We start from the raw sequence: 17,480 nt of genomic DNA, 5'->3' as shown, positions 1-17,480 counted from the left end.
TGCTCTGGCTTCCTCCTTCCTTTTTTCTTTCAAACGCACACATGAACAAACACAGACCGAGCAACAGCTCACGCAGATGGTTTTCAATCTACATCTGGCAACAGCTGGGAGTTGCGAGCACATCTGTTCCACTGTAGGTGGAAACCGAGTGCGTTGTTTTTGCTTTAGTATTGACCTTTGTCTACATATTTCTTGCTTTTCAATGTAGCTTGGGACAGCAGTGTTTTCACATTGCTGATGTTTTAACAGCCCTTCATCTAATTTTCTTTGAGGGAATATTTTCAGAAATCTCGTAATATTTTTGCTTTCATTTTATAATTTGTTTTACTGTTATTTGCTTTATATTTTCTGATGTTTTCTGTCTGATTAATTTATACAGCCAAGCCTGCTTTCAAAAATATTGGATAGCGAATTGAACTAAGTACAAATCCATTCCAGTTCACAAAGGTGAAATTCTTAATCTACACAAACTAATTATACAGTGGAACATATTTTAAATGATTTTTTTGTTTGTTTGTTTGTTTTCTAAATTGAGTTTCTTAAAATCAGAATATTAAAAAATGCCTCTTAAAAACATTTCAGTGCAGAAATGTAATGTGGGGTACACAATAACAGGGAAATACTGCTGACTTCTGAGATGAACGTCAGTTGCTCCGGACACTCTCCATGGGAAAAGTAAAGCACAAATGGTGAATGGTGGAGAAGCTAACTGTCCACAAACGCCAACATTGACAATGGAAAGTTCAGTGGAAGTACAAAAAGTGGAAAAAAGTTTTCAGTCTGTGATTAAGTGACTCATGTTAGCTGCTGTTGTGCTTTATCAAATCCAAGGTCTCCACAGGTATCTACCAGGAAATGTTAAATCGCTTCATGCCTTTCTGTGCAGACAAACTTTAGGGAAATGTCAATTTCACTTTCCAGCAAGACGTAGCGCCTACACTGTCAAAAGTAGCAGGCCTGGTTTTATGACCAGAGTTTCACTATATGTGATTTGTCAGCACAATGGCCTGGTCTAAACCCCATGGAGAATCTCAAGACAAACGAACGAACGAACGAACGAATGAATGAAAATATTTTATTAATGCTAGAGGAGGAAATTAACAGATGTGAGATGGCAGACCAAACAGTATAGAAACACTGGAGGCTGATAAAGTAACCTGAGCTTCCTTATCAGCTAAAGAGTCCCACAGGCTAAATGTGTCCTTGACACACAGCATTTATGCAGTAATTCATGCAAAAACAAAACAAAACAAACAAAAAAAACTGTGATCAAGTGTTGAGTGCTTATACATTCCAGTAGCAACTATAGGGATATTCCAGCATCTTTTTAAATTTTCATTTTAAAAATGTGTCTTTTGAGTGACATTCTAAAGTATTTAGATGCACTTGTGTATACACAAGAATGTGATCCAAGACAGATCAGTGTTTCTCCCAGAAATAGACGGAAAATAACCCAAATAATTACCTTACAAAAGCCCCCTCTCTGCTTCTTCTATCGAAGAAGATACATGAGATCTATTTCCTTTCTCCTCCATCACCTTCTGCTTCTCCACGTCTTGCTTTTCACTTGCTCCATTTTGCGATCAATCTGATGCTCATTTTGTCTAATGAGCTCATTAGGATGTCTTAAGCAATAGTGATGGATTATAATGGCTTTGAAATATCCCACTGATTCACTTCTGTAGCAGGCCGGTAAAGTTGAGGCCCTCCACTGAACCCTGTCTCTTGCGGTATGACCTCTCTCATGGGTAAAATCTCTGTTGCAGCTGCCCTCTCTTCTCGTTTTATCCGGGCAAATCCATTTTTAAGGCTTTCTTTAGAACAGTGTGAAAACACATCACGGTTTATTCACTCCTCTCCGCAGCACCTTTCTAGCCTTGGCGCTGTTACATTAAGTCGTATTTTACACAATTACAGAGATGAGCGTGTGAAACCGAATGTTAAATTTAGAAATCCCATCATCCCACCCTATCAAAACAAAGGAAATGTGTTACAGTTGGTCAGCCTGCTGAAAGTCTTTAATTTTTATGGCTCGCCTTTTTTTTAACAGCCATGACTGATGGAGCCATGTGAGTTTAAAGCAGTGGGAGTCCCTGTTTGCAATGCAGACGTGTTCACGGCTCCACCAGCAACACATCTGAGGGCATGATACGGCTTTGTGTCTCCTGTTTGTGTGTTTGCATTTGCATATGTAATTGCACGTGCATGGCAGCAGTAGATGGTGTCGAGGAAAAGAAACGTCCGTGCTTTGCATCCACGTAGATATTGCGGACTCAGCACTCGAGCTTGAATATCTTCAGCAGTTTTAATGGCCCAGTCCTCTGCCGGTGAAGTTTGTATTCCAAATCCTGTCCATAATCTAATGGCCTTTGAAAGTCTGCCACTTCCTCCTGGCTGACAGGTTGTGCATTTGGATCTAATTGAATCCATTTACATCCTGCACAAATGGAAAGCACATGGAGGCCACATCCACCTGGTTCTGATCAGCTACCGAGTTGGGAGAAGCACACTCTTCGGAGTATGCCTCGTGCCAGCAGGGATACGCTACACAGAGCAGACTGAAGAGAAAAGGAAGAAAGGACACGTTTTGATATAACAATTGGCTCTAATTTCAGTTCAGCTGTCCTGTCTGAAGCGTGGCTTGTCCCTGTGTTTAGACTGTGTTCTGTGACTGTTGTTCTGTTTTGCCACAAGGGGGAGTCTGGCAATAATTTTGAAAGTGTGCGTGTTTAAAATGTGTCCAGGTCTCTTTAAGTGTATCATTTCTAACTCACTGCTCCGTGAATGAGTGCATGCACACGTGCAGTGGAATTCCAGTCATGATTGGAGTGCAGGAAATGTCTTAAATTGCTTTCCTTGTTTTACCTGTTTGCTTCAGCATGAAACAAAACATTTTATTCAAATTTCAGAACCTTCTCTCCATGTGAAGTTAGTAAACGCTGGGCCAACTCTACATTAAGCACAAGTCTTCATAGTTCCAGTACAGAGTTCACGTAACGTCCCAAATGTAATCAAGGACAGGGAATGACTCCAAATCATGGAACACATTCTGTGCAATGTATCTTCAAATCTGAGTTCTCAATAGTAACAGGATGGTGAATACCAAAACAGGTTATTTAAAGTGAACCAAACGTCAATTTTGACTCCAACATTGTCGTTCTAGAACAGCCTGGAAGGATTATTTAGTATAACAAAAAAATGTGACTTCCTAAGAGGAATAAATATATTGACAAATGAAAAATGATTTTCATATTTCATAAGAAAGCTGCAACTCAGTAAAAAAAATAAATAAAAAAGTTCCCTTTCAGTTGGAACATTTTTAGTGGTGTACCTGGTAAAGCTCTGTACATATATTAATTAACTTGTCATCCATTGTAATATCCACTTTGACTTATTCAACAAGATAATTTAAACTACAAAAATAATTAAACTACGTTGCATGGTTTATGTTGCCCAGCATGGAAAGAGTGGTACCATTCAAAACTCATGTTTAAGGAAATATATACATCTTAATCAAAATCAAACAAACGTATTTTTGTGCAGGGGTGCATCACAAACATTGTTAAAAGATAGAAAAGCTTAAACATAAAACAAACAAATAAATAAATATTAAGTTTATAGTTGTACATTCTGACACATTGTATCATAATTTATTTATTTTTTTCTGTTTTCCAATATGCCTTTTCTGAAACAAAAAAATATTACAGATAACTGATCAATTGCATTGAAAAAGACACTTTTTAATGACATTTTTGGAAGCATACATTCCTCCTCTGATTGTGATTTTCATAAGCCTTTGACCAAAAATCATATGTATGAGCTGAAATTCTATGCATTAACTATTTTGGGTAACCCATTTATATATAAAAAAATGTTTTTTTCCTTCTTTTTTTCTCAATGAGACAGATATGCTTTCCATGACCAGCAGAATGCATCAGCGGTTAAGGAGTGGCTTCTGGATGTTTAAAAACATCTCCTTTTTCTTTCGGATATAGACATACAGAAACTCACAATTCTGTGACAAGCTCATGTATTCCTCATGATTTACTTGTCACTCTTTTTTATGGTAGTTCTTTTCTCCTAGTTTAAGTCTGAATGGAAATTTAAATGCAAATGTATGTTTACATGGTACCTTAATGCTACATCAAACAGATTGTGCCATGTAAATGAGAACGTTTGGGTGCAGTTTACCCACCTAAAACAGGATAATTTGAAAAGAATAGTCTAGAAACATTTTAGGAGGGGGCAGTGCTAATGTAAACCAGTAATGTTTTAGCCTTAGCATGTCACAGATTTGTCACTATGACTTCAGAAACTTGATTATAAAATGGGATTATGTGAGATCTGTAGGCAAGCTTCTCAAAACATATTGAGCCCCACATTGTACCTAAACTCTTTGTTGCTCCTAATGTGAATGAATAGGAAAAAAAGCACACTCACACACACACACACACACACACACACACACACAGACAAAACACTTAGAGAAACAGTGTCCTTAAGACAGTTTAAGAAAACCTGGCCAAGCAGGGCATGGCCAGTACAAACATAACAAAAAGCATCTAATATTGTGAAATGAATGTGTGGTGAAGTAGGGACTCACCAAGGGCACCGTTAATACAAGAACAGTCACAGCAGAGGAAAAGCTAAAACACTAAATTTCAGTCAAACTGTCAGAAAATAATTTAGATTTTTTTAATTATTATTTTACTACCAATAAATCTAAAAAAAAAAATATATATATATATATATATATATATATATATATATATATATATATATATATATATATATATATATATATATATATATATATATATATATATATATATATATATAAGTTTTGCATATTCTATTCTGGCAATTTGTAAATAGCATATTTAGGTTTTAGGCGGCCATTTTCAGATGCGGTGCATGTGTACTGGAGCTAGAAAATATATTATTGAAATCACATTTTATTTATTGACAATTTGCATTACAGTTGTTTATTTTCATATTACAGTTTCATGTCTTCTTGCAATTTCCTCTCTAACTACCCAGTCCCTTGTTTCGCTTTAGCAATATTTCCTAGAAAAAAAAATGTCAAAAAGTATTATTTCGTTAAAGTCTTGCTTTATGACTTCACTAGTTCTGGCATGTGGATGTCTGAGTACATTTAAGATATTTGCAAGCAGCTGCTAGTTATTTTGGCTCAAACTTTTATTCACTTCAGTTTATAATTTCATTGTAAAGCTTATAAAGGGACTGGGAGTTATAATACAAGCAGTCTCCAGTCTCCAAAGCTAGACTAGTGCTGACTGCCAGCCGTAACCTCATATTTACCACACAGATATTTGACTCATGCTCATTTTTTATCCTTCTTCCTGTAGCACAATACACCCCATTCATTATAATTTTAGCATTATTTCAATGCAACATTCTGTCTTTGTAATGCTGTTGTAGTGTAATGAAGTTTTGCTGGCCAGTGTCTACATTGTGGGTACGGCCGTGCTCTGAAGGGGAGCAGCATGTGGAAAGCAGTGTTTATGTGTCTGCATGAATATACAATCTGGCCATTGTAAATGGCCTACATTCATGTGTGTGTGTGTGTGTGTGTGTGTGTGTGCCTGCGTGTGCGTGCGTGTGTGCAAATGGAATGGGGGCAATGAGTAACACCATGACCTTCATCGGGTTCCCCTCAGTCCATCCCCAGCCCCACTTACGCCACATCTGGTTTGACCATCTCCACCTCAAAACCCCTGCTAGCCACCCCCACCTGCACCTCATCAATCCTCGGTGTCATCATTGCCACATTTCTGGCTATTGCCAAAGTAAGCCATGACGCTAAGACGTGAAAATGATGAATAGACTTTTTCCGGACAGGAAGCTGCCTGCGATGGTTGAAGAGACACCCCACCCTCACTCATCTTTCCCATCTATTTGGCACTTTGTGTTTTTTTTTTTGTTTTTTTTTTCCTGCTGTGCCTCTCTGTTGTCTACCACTCTTGCATGGAGCAAATATGAGTAGCTACACTTTCCGATACCCTTAACAAACGCTTCATATAATGTATAGATGTGAAATATCGTTCAGTTATTCACAATAACTAGAGTCCCTGAATGTGACTGAGTTTCTTACAATTGCTCTAACTGAGACATTCCTTCTAAACTGTGATCAGATATAGTTATTAGCTTCACAAATAGTAGTAACTTTTTCTGTCATATGATTTTTAATGTTTGTAGCAGGGCCATGCGTTAAAGGCCTCAGCCACATGTTTTCTCGAACAGAGCCCGCTCATAAAACCCCTCTATGGTCAGTCCTATGAACTTAAGCTTGCGGCGTCACAGCAAAGAATCACTCTCTTGTTTCCTTTCTCCCCCAGGCCAAAGTGGCACTGTTAAATATTTAAGAGATTTAAGCCTTCTTTGTCAAGGCACTGAAACCGCGTTTTCTGCATGCCCAAAATTGCGGTCCACCAGCTTCAGTAGAATAGTTTCAGTATCTCTGTTTCGCACTGCGAAAGGATGTCGACACTATAAAAAGTTCTACCAAAGTTATATATAATATTCAGAGATGGTTTGCTTCCCAAGTTGTTCAAAAACAATTCTCCGTGGAGTTTCACGGTTTGTTTCTCATGAGATATTTCAAGCAAGATAAACCGCTCTAGTTTGATCCATCCACTGTGATCAGCAAAGCAGATGTGAATTTGAAAAAATACTCAAAAATCTGCATAGTTACTCCAAATCTAAGGCATTTGAGGGTTTCACGTTCAAAATATTTCTGTTTTTGTTATTGTTGTTATATTTGGATTTCCTTTATAGACTAGTTTGATTTGTGGACCCAGATTGTAGATTACAGTTATTTATATGGAGCAGCAGCAGAGTTTTTGACCAAATAGGGCTCACTACTCAGGGTAGTATTCTGTGGGGGGGTGGTACCTTTTTTATTGCTAAATTTCATGTCAACAATGTGGTGAATTAATCTAGAGAAAATTAATACATAATCCACAACTTTAGATTCTGTCCTAACCTAAAGGGTAATGTTACTGCTTTTAAAGACTGTGTGCTGCCTTTGATCATTTCCTGTTCAAAATATAAAAATATTTAAACTGAAACTTAAACACGATTAGATACAGATGAGGATGTTTAAATCTAAGACTGAGATTCGGAAAACCTCACTGGCGCAAAAACACAAAACCCCATTTCAATGTTTTTTTTTTTTGTTTTGTTTTTTTTTGAGGGGGGCATTGTAAACACCTTAGATGGAGAGAACCATACAAATGGAAGAGAGAATTCATACACGTAGTGTATTGGAGGGCAATATAGACACACGAGTGGATAAAACACACGTTACTATAGGTTCACACACACAAAGCTCTCATTTAATCCTTTATGATGCGTCTAGAATTTGTAACGATTTTAATTAGGAAAGGTGCAGGAGAAATCTACTCGATGGTGGAGCTGAAACTCCAGGGGGGCCTGGAGCCAATTAAAAATATGTGCTGATCAAACAGCCTACCCTCGCCCTACACGAATATCACCGGAGCCTCTGCTGCCGCAAAGGGACGTCCATGCTCAGGGCCCTTTGCTCTCACCGAATGAGATCTGGTGTTGCAGGGCTCCATCCAACTCTCCACAGGCCTGAGACTCGGTTTGTTCCCATCAGCAGTGGGTGACGAAGGAACGATGCAGTGAATGCAGGCCCCTTAAGAGGAATCCTTTAGCTCACAATCAGATGTTTGTGAGAAAATGTCACACACCCATTTGATTTCCAACAGAGATGGGATTTTCTTCCCCCTCCCACATAAGGGAGTTGGCCCGGCCCACTTTTCTTTCACACCTCCAGTGAGAATGTCATATTAAATTAGAATTATATGTCAATTTAAAATGACAACGAAGGTTGTTATTAATTACACTGTTCCTTTTGTTTCAGGCAATTCAGGCAAACTTGCCAGACCCAGGAGTTCTCAGAACAGATCTTGTAAATTTAAACAGATGTGAAAGATGCTTAGATTTTTTTTTCTTTTTTTTTTTTACAAAATGTAATATTCTGGTGGAATCCTTCATCTCTGTCGCACATTTTTTTTCTCCTCCCTTGGCAAAGTCCATCCTCCCTCTATCATTAGACATTTCTGTCCCTGGTGATTAATGATTCTAATGAGCATGTGCAGCCATTCACTCAACACTACACGTTATCCTATCCTCTCTCGTCTAAGCCATGTAAAATGTCCTCTAGAGAGAGAGAATACTGAAGCCTGGTCATCCTCAGCCAAGAAAAATACAGTCTTTCTGTACGCCTTGTTTAGTATATCATCAAATAAAGTACAAATGTATTTTCATCACAAACCACATTACCCTTTTGTAGACGAGTAGATCTGCAGATCACTTTAGTAAAAGACTCATTGAACATCATATTTCAGAATTTTTACAAGCTTTCATTTTCAATTGTGTAAATTGTTCTTGAAAAAGATAGTTCTTACCATTTCCATGACAATATAAAGATGTAAAAAGGTGTGGATGAAAAGAAAAAAGTGAGTATAAGACAGGTGAGAATGCAGGCGAAAAGTTGCCAAATTATATCAATACTCAGCCTGGCTGTAATTCACCACGGTGGTAGATTTACAATCGAATTACAAAACCAGTACTTTGAAATGCCATCATTTTTGCAGCATTTATTGTCATAACTGCTCCAGGTCTGACCAGCGTTGTCACTTTGAATTACAAAGGTATGCATCAGTCTGAACTCCTACCAACAACTTTGTCACCAAATGACTCGCGATTCTTTCCTTAATCCACATAATCAGTTTGTGTTTTACTCATGAGAATTCATCTACTCCACAGTAATAAATCTCAAAATATAAATTCTGAGAATCAGTCTTTCATGCTCTTAACCTTTTTGAGTCAATCTCGAGCTTGTTTCTCCACAAATATGTTATTTCTCCTTAAAAAGACAGTTTACTACAGTGCTGGCTACACATGTGGTGAAACAATTGAATGTAAAATACTGACATATAATCATACAGATTAAGCCATAGTCTCTCTTTCATTTGGCTCACACATAGAAAAAAAAAAGTCCATTTGAAGATTCGGATGGAGCTGTTAAATAAGGATGGTTATTACATCATTTATGAGCATCAGCATACATTTTGTACTGACAAAAGACAATTAAGATTTTTTTGTAGCAAAAACTGTAAGCCTGTTCTTATTAAAAATATATTTTAATCAAGAAAACAGTCCATGTCCTAGCTGCAATAGTTTATTGGACCCTGTTGATCCAGATTACACATTATCAAACAATGCATGGTACTCATTTATTTATTTATTTATTTTTTTTAAAGAACGTGGCTAAAATGGGCTTTTGTTCTCAGAAAGTGCTGTCTACACCACAGAGAGGCCAATTTATGATTTATTAATGTCTCATTCTCATTCAGTATTTCCAGGTTGTACAGCACTCAATATTTGTTCATGACCGAGATATTTCAACATTCCTAAAATTCACTCTTTAAAGGGAAGCATTCTGTAATGTCGACTAACTTTATATCATGTTATAATGTTATTTCTTCATCAAAAACATAGCTGAAGACTTGCTTTGATTCTTTCATGCATTTTAGAGAAATCCTGGAATCTCCAGACAGCCCATCCAAAACGCCACCTATTTTCACAAATTTCTTTCTTGGAGCTGCACCCTCCTCTGCGCTTTCCCCACACAGCTCCACCAGACTAGTGGCAGCAGCAGTTAGCTCATCATATGAGCTAATTTTCAGTTCAACGCCCCTAAGAATGGTTGTAAACAGCAACATAAAGAACATAGTTTTGATGACAGAGGCCAATTTCAAGGTGTCAAATTGCAAAGTCAGATTTCCTTTAAGTTATGTTTGACATATGCAACATTTTTATAACAGCTGAAAGTAACATAGTTGCCTGATTTGCCATAAAATGGCCTGGAAAATGCATAATACTCTCTCACCCCTCTAAATTTCAGCTTAGAAATTTAGATGATTATGCCATCCCAAACATGACATAATCTGTGTCATGTTTTGGGGTTTTTTTATGTATTGTTATGTATTGGCTGATTGGTTTAGATCAGAATCAAAGGTCCACTTAATTTAAAGATTTTAAAATACTACAAAAGGCAATATGATTTGGACCTATTCAGTCTTTTCATCCCAAAGAGTTACTGAGCTTATCAGAGCATATTTTTTCTTATTGAAAGCGACAATATTTGTTGTTCTGTTGTGTTCCTCCACATATGGCTTGCAGTAAAGATCTGGCATAGTTAAACCTTTATGCTTGGCAGACATCGCAGCCATGTCAGGTAGACGATGGGAACGATGACTGCATTGTTGAAAATCCATAATAAAAATAAAACTAAAGGCCACCATATCTGTGGGATTTCTGGGTATCAGCCGTGGCGCTGAAACACGGCTCATCACTTTTATGTTGGAGTCGCAATTGGCCATTGGGATGTGAAATTAATATGACAGAGGGGCCATCTGCTGGAAGAAGGGTGGGGTCTGGGAAGGGTGGGGGGGGCACAATGGCTACCAGTAAAACTGGTTTAGGTCTTGCAGAGGACATTTTTAATTGGATGCGTCATTCGCAAAATAATATACATGTCACATAAACTGATTTGTTGTACTGATGATGGGTTTAGATTTATAGAAGCTTGAAACAAAGACAGGGAGAAACACACAGAAGGGGAGATGTGTTGTTCATTTTTATTATTTTAGCCATTAACCCCCTAAATTGGATGGCATTGCATGAATGCTTCATTTTATTCAGATTATTCTGCTTGTTTTCAGAGTCAATGACATGTTAACATGTCCCGACTTCAGTGCATGCTAAGCCTTTTAATTACTTCTCAACCAAGCTACACGTTATCAAAGCAACAGCTTGCCGTGCAGGAAGGCGTAAATAACTGAATACATATTGATCATTCTTCGGGAGGCTGCGATTCAGCAACAGTTTTCAGTGAGGTTGGAGTTTTGCGCTGTTGCCACTACTTAGCTCTAATTTGATTTTCTAGCATTAAACATGTTCCTCTTTGAGATTTTAATTTTTATTTCTTCAAGTAAAGCAGCAATTAAGGTACGTTTTCTTAATGCCAACCTTTTGTCATGTTCCCTACCCTAGATTTGCATCGGCTTTTTTGTTGCATTTAACATGTTTACTTGTAAGAACTCTATCTGTTGCTGTAAATCATAGTTTCAAGGTGAAAACCCTATTTTGGTTTGTGAAATATGTGTGAAATTTTCTGATAACCTTGTTTATCCTTCAAATAAATCAAATTTGCATTAATATGTTTTAGGGAGATTAAGAGTGCATAGCCTAGTCTTTATTCGCACCTTTCAGCCCCAAAAATAATGTCGTATTGCTTTATTTCTGGAGAAGTTTGCAAATAAGCAGCCTTGATAATTCTCCAGACTGTTGTGCAAAAATTCAGAAGCTTGGGTAATTGAAAATAAGACGCCCAATCAACTTATCTGGCTTTCCATAGGCAATACTTAAGTCTTAACAGACCTGTTTCAGAAAGTCCAAAACTGATCTTTATCGCTGCTGCTGCTGCTGCTGCTGCTGGTTCAGCTATCTGATGCCTTTGCAATGCTTCTCCAACCTACAGCTGTGTGAGAAATCAATCACTCTACACAAAAATGCCTTCTCCTCTTTAAAACAAGGCCTTTATTGTAACAACACGCCTGCATGACATCAAGATCGGACTCAAAGATTGTAGGTTAAGTTGATCTATATTTTGTCAACGTGAACTCATCTCTTGTATTAGTACGGCTTTAAACGATCAGAAAAAAGAGAGTGTATGAAAGTGCTATGTTAAGATTTGCATGGAAATCCCCATAACAATGCCACAGAGGTGAAATCTATATAATACTCTGGTAATTTAGGGGTTAAGTAAAAAATTTTTGGTTACCTTAAAACTGAAGATGAAATACAGGAGAGGATATCTAGCAGCTGCTTTGCAAATAATTAATACAAGTTCTATTACTTAAATAATAATGTCTGTTTAGTTTAATGTGTGTGCGTGTGTTTGTGTGTGTGCGTGCGTGTGTGTGTGTGTAGGCCCTGATCTGTCTTTCCATTGTATACACTGGCTGTGCTGGCAATGCTTCCAATGATCTTTTGTTTCCAGTCACAGGACGTATGATATGAATAAACAGATTGTCTTCTGGCACAGTACCTACACAGCAATGTATTACAGATGCCCCTTTGTAAGTGTTATATTTAAGTAATAATAACTTAAAAATAAAATCAGCGTGTTTTTAAAATAATGAAAAAAAAAATCAAGGGAAGGCAGATCCATGCAGGGCGCAGATTTAAATACACTGCCGGTCTTCGGTAGGCTTCTGGTTATACCATATGCCACTACAATTCAAGCAGTTATTGTGTAGGACCCCCCTCCTCTTCTTCCACACATGCCCAAGAACTTACCTCCTCCCATTGCACAGATTTAGATTATGCCAATCCATAATAAGCATAGCAACAAATAAAGAGTAAGTGTATCTTACAAACATTTCTCCTCGGTGTTACGTAATCTCCAGATATATCTCTCAGTAGTAAATTACACCACTTTGGTTCACGCACAAACACTCACACAAGCACAATCATGCAGATCGAAGGTTATCCGCTTTCTTTTTCAGACTTCATGTAGATGGAGGATGTAACTTAATAAAAAAAACATATATATTTAGTCAAGCAATCAATTGTGGATATTGTTTTTATTTCTTCACATTTTAATAGCTAATCATTTGTCATTTTTATCTAAAATCAGGTAAGCGTTTTAGATTGGAATGATGAGTCATACCCTAACCCTAACCCCATTTGCAAGAAAGATTCCCCTTGTAGTCATAAGTTACAGATAATCAACAGTTTTTTATTATACTCCAATAGCTTATAGGCATTTTTATACTTTGAAATCAATGGACAATGAATTTGTCTATACCTAAACATCCAAGTCCCCTTTATCCATGGGTAGATGTGGGTGGGAGGCAGAGACTGTCAGTCATCAACGCTTCATTGATCAAGGACAATCCTTGTCATAAAACTGGTCTTTTTCTTAAGAAATCACTCACTTCGTATTAATTATCACCAAGTCTGCTGCGTGTGGGTGTGCATGCAAGCGTACGCATCATTGTGTGTTCCTAAATGTGCAGCTAACCACCTCCTTTGACTATTCTGCACTGGATCCACTCATTCACTCATTTGACAAGAGCTCATGGACAGATGAAAAAACATTCCAGCACCTTCCAAATACAAAAAAACAACAACAAAAAAAAACAAAAAAACAACCAACATCTGAGAAGATAGAGGGGATCTTGAGCATAAAACGGGAAAATTTAATTAATATCCAGGCTTTATATATATATGATTTTGTTGTTCTGTGAATAATAAATAAAGTGAATAATTAAATACATAAATATAATACTACTACATTTCAGAAATGAAGCACATCATGTGTTTTACTTCAACTGACTACCTCTTTGATCGTCCTGCACTGCATTTATTCACTTCATCTTTTGAGATATTTAAGCAAATAATGCTATCCCAGATTTCACCAATACAATTAAACTACATAATACACATTTGTTTGGTTTGCTTTTTTTAATTTTGTGATTCAGTATTATCACAGAAACCAAAACAAAATGCAATAATGTAGCATTTATTTTTTTCCCCCCAAACACATTAAAACCCTCATAATTTTAGCAATCAAGTCATACACAATGAAAAAATAATAAACAGATCAAAACTTACATTTCAAAATAGTACTGCGTTTACTTCACTGTACCCCTCGAAATTGCGGACAAACAGCCAAACCGCGACTATTATTACAAACAGCATGCAACGCCATCATCCGATTAACTGCATGAGAAAAAAAAGTCTGACTTTTAACAAATTACGCTGGTTTTTATTTTCACCGCACCGACCAAACAACGACAAACCTCATGCAGACCCATTTTAACACGGTGAAAAGACTCCATGCAGATTTTCTCCATTAAAGCAAAGCGATCCACAGACGGAGCTGTTTTCTCTCCCAGCGCCCTCACGTGAAGCCTCCTTTTGCCCTGAAATGCTTCGCTTCACCTCTTTTTTTTTTCTTTCTTTCTTTTCTTTTTTTTTTTTTCAAACAAATATAAACAGAGATAAAAGCGTTGCTGGTCCACCTTTACGCTTAAACTATAGCCTGGATTATTTTAAATATCCAACCTAAAAATTCTCCCTCTATGCAGCATTCCCTTTGATTCACGCTTGACTCATATGGCTTCAGGGCCAATGTGGGTCCGCCTATAGGGCGCCTTGAAACTGTCCCATTTTATCCCCTTTCATCATCTAACCAGGGACGCCTTGAAACGGTTGGGGCCAGTTATTGCTTTTTTTCCCCTCCCCGGACAGCCCAATGCGGACTGGCTAACAGCCAATCACAGTCTTGTTTACAATCTATGACTGACAATGCTCTGGCACCACGCCAGCCAATCAGATCACCACATACAAAAGACGGGGATTCATTTGTAAACATTAGAAGCAATAACCAAAGTCCATGGTAATAACATATCGAGAGATATTGGGTTTGCTGTCTTGTCTGAATGATTCATCGCAGACTTTAAACAGATTAGTTTAGAAAGTATTTGTCAAAAATCCCCCAGTGGCTGAGCATATGAAAAAAAAAAAACATTTTGAAACATCTCTAACTCTCGATTTACTAGAATAGCTGAAAATGTTTTTTTTTTCCTCACTTAAGCAATATATGTATTTAAAATTGCACAATATGGATTTATTTTATGCAAAGAGATAAAGCTTGATTTATCCAAGTCAGGAGTGCCCACAGAGCCTCCTTGAAATCTTGGAATATTTCCATAAGTGTTGCCAGACCTATTTTATTGGGGCATATGAACCAGCATTTATCTATAGTGAACCCAAAAAAACTCCAGATCAAACTTAAGCAAAACGTTATGACCTTTAAATAGGAAAATGCCGAAACGTCCACTTTAAAGATTACAAGAAAGTCTGATTGCTTGGAAGAAAAATAAAGAGTAATATAAAAGACAAGGGGATTATGGAGAGCACTGTTTGTGCAAGTACGATTGTATTGTGAAGCCAGTTATATAAAATAAACGCATTATACAAGTTTGAATGTTTATAAAATAGTATATACATGTGCAAAAACTGAAGCCACAAGGTAGCCGAAATGCCACCATTAAAGAATTTTACTAAAAGACCATGTTGTCCCAAAGAATATAAGGGCTATGATTTAGACTGTAAAGGTAACATTTTCATTTTATTTTAATGATTGTTATTATCTCTATTGGTCTATAATTATTTTTGATTAGCAACAAAACAGCTGGCTCAGAAAGCTAGGAAGTTTTTGATATGGGTACGGCTCTATGCCTAGGGTACCACTGTGGCAGAGGGTGGTACAATTATTTGAATCTAAAAAAAACAGGAAAAATGTTTTATTTTTTTTGTTTTTTTTTTGTTAGAAATGTGTTTTTATTTTATGTCCAATCAAATATGGGGTGGATGGATATTTATGTGGTGCATTCTGTAGGCTCACGCCCCGTCTATATGGAAACATTTTTTTTCTAAAATGGGATTGTTTTTATCCATCTGTGCCTTAATCCACAAGGTTTCCATGTTTTGGGGAACCCTAGATGTTGTTTTTATTTTTTATTTTTTAATGGGTTCCAGAGTAAAAGTTTGATCTGAACAGAGAAAATAAATCTTTTGTGAAAACACTGACATATTAGCCCAATATTTAACCTGACCTGTAACCCCAAACACATCGTTTGTGTCATACAAAACAACAATAGCGGATTACATGTTCATGGTTGTGCTGCAGCTGCTGCTGAACCTCATTAGTCAACTTCAAGTAATCCTCTGTAAGTTGAACAATTTGGCTGAAACGAGAAGGCTGATGCATTTTCTTTTTGTGTTTACCAATAAACTAAGGCTTTATGTGCTTGCCCCATAGTCCATGATTAGTGCCATTTACACGTCTGAGAGAGTAAAAATAGTTTGGGGCTATTCTCTGTGATTCAGGGTGGTTAAAAACATACCTGGAAACGATTCCGTGTGGATGTGGGTGATTTTGAAACCAACAAAATGTTCCTTTGTGGACAGCACCCAAGTTTTATGGTTTACCAGTAAACCAACATTTAAATTGGCCACATCACAGAACCAGTTTTGCTTGAGTCTATTAGTCACATTAATCTTTAAATAAACAGAAGTAAATAAACTGTGCAGAAATTTCATTTCTCTGAATTACTATTTGGGTCTTGCAGTCATGTTGGATGTACAACTTAAAACCAGGTCTTGCTAGCGTGAGGAAGGAGTAATTTATTTGTTTGTTTGGTTGTACTTGCAAGCAAACTGTCAGTTATTTATTCAGTTTTATTTGTAAATTGATGATTTTCCTCTATGATTGTGGTCATTATGTGTATCAGTTTTTCTTAAAGCCTTTATCAAGACCCATCTTAAAATCCTACTTTTAAATTTATAATACTTTAAAATATTTTTAAACTGGCATTCTTCTAAGTAAATTTAACAAACGCTCATTCTTGATAAGTACAACAAATATGAAGTTCTGAGATCTAAGTTCTGTGTGAAAAGGAGGCCCGCTGGTGCTCTGGGTTCTCTAGCTTAGCTTGCTTATGCCTTGGGCAAGTTTATGGAGGATGGCAGGGTTTGCAGTTGGCCATATCCCATGTTCTATTTACATTAAATGCACAAATTGAATTTCAAATGACTGAATATTGATTAGATTCAAGATTTACATAAAAAAAAAATCAAATTTCCCCTGCTCGCAGTCCCCCACTGAGCCAGGTTCAGAGTTAAATCTACTTGGTTTATTTTTTCTTTATACTGTAAGATTTTTCTTTGTAAAATAAACATCCAAAAATATATCTAATCTGTCTTTTGACCTCATCCATCCAACTCCCCCTTCTGTTCCCCTTCCCTCCCTGCCTCTGCTTGACCTCATAGTTCGTTTTAGGTTGTGGTCTGATGCACTGAGCGTCATTGTGAACAGTCTCACCATTAAGGCGCTTTAAATCTGGCGCTTTTCACTCAGTTTGCCATCGTCAGTCAGCACGGCATTGGCTTTCGCTGCGGGCCAATCGCAGGCTGCCGAATCTGCGGGCGGGCGGCACGAATCCATTAACATGCACTTATCCAACCAATGGGAGGGCGTGTTTACCCTGCCCCAGAGACGCCGAGGTGCGCAGTTGCATCGGGAGAGAAACCGCTGCTTGGAGATCCGAGCCGCAATCCAGCCAGGCCGGAAGCCCCAGTCCCACTGGCCTCTGCTTTCACAGACTGAAGCAGCAGACTACTGCACAGCCTCAGATGGAGATATTCCACTCTAGCCACACTAAACTCAGATTCTGATTTTTAAATGGGCGTCGCACTTGCACCTTCTGTCCCAGAGTTTTGTGATTTTAGAATGTATTGTTATGCAAGGATTTAACACACCAGTAAGTAGTAATTTTATATACTTGATA

The 17,480-nt window shown here is 37.4% G+C and overlaps 1 protein-coding gene across 1 annotated transcript in view; it reads left to right on the top strand.

The window, feature by feature from the left end:
* Nucleotides 1-17,155: 17,155 nt before the first annotated feature.
* Nucleotides 17,156-17,480, top strand: part of bahcc1a (BAH domain and coiled-coil containing 1a) — a 75,806-nt gene continuing 75,481 nt past the window's right edge. Inside the window, exon 1 of the mRNA XM_014990874.2 lies at nt 17,156-17,453. The gene's annotated coding sequence lies outside the window, so the exon portion shown is untranslated. The remainder of the gene's footprint in view (nt 17,454-17,480) is intronic.

This window comes from Poecilia mexicana, unplaced genomic scaffold (assembly GCF_051168715.1).
Source record: "Poecilia mexicana isolate PSO_F unplaced genomic scaffold, ASM5116871v1 scaffold_8, whole genome shotgun sequence".
Classification (NCBI taxonomy): domain Eukaryota; kingdom Metazoa; phylum Chordata; class Actinopteri; order Cyprinodontiformes; family Poeciliidae; genus Poecilia; species Poecilia mexicana.
Note: the sequence above shows the minus strand (reverse complement) of the source record. Positions and strands in the feature narration are given on the sequence as shown.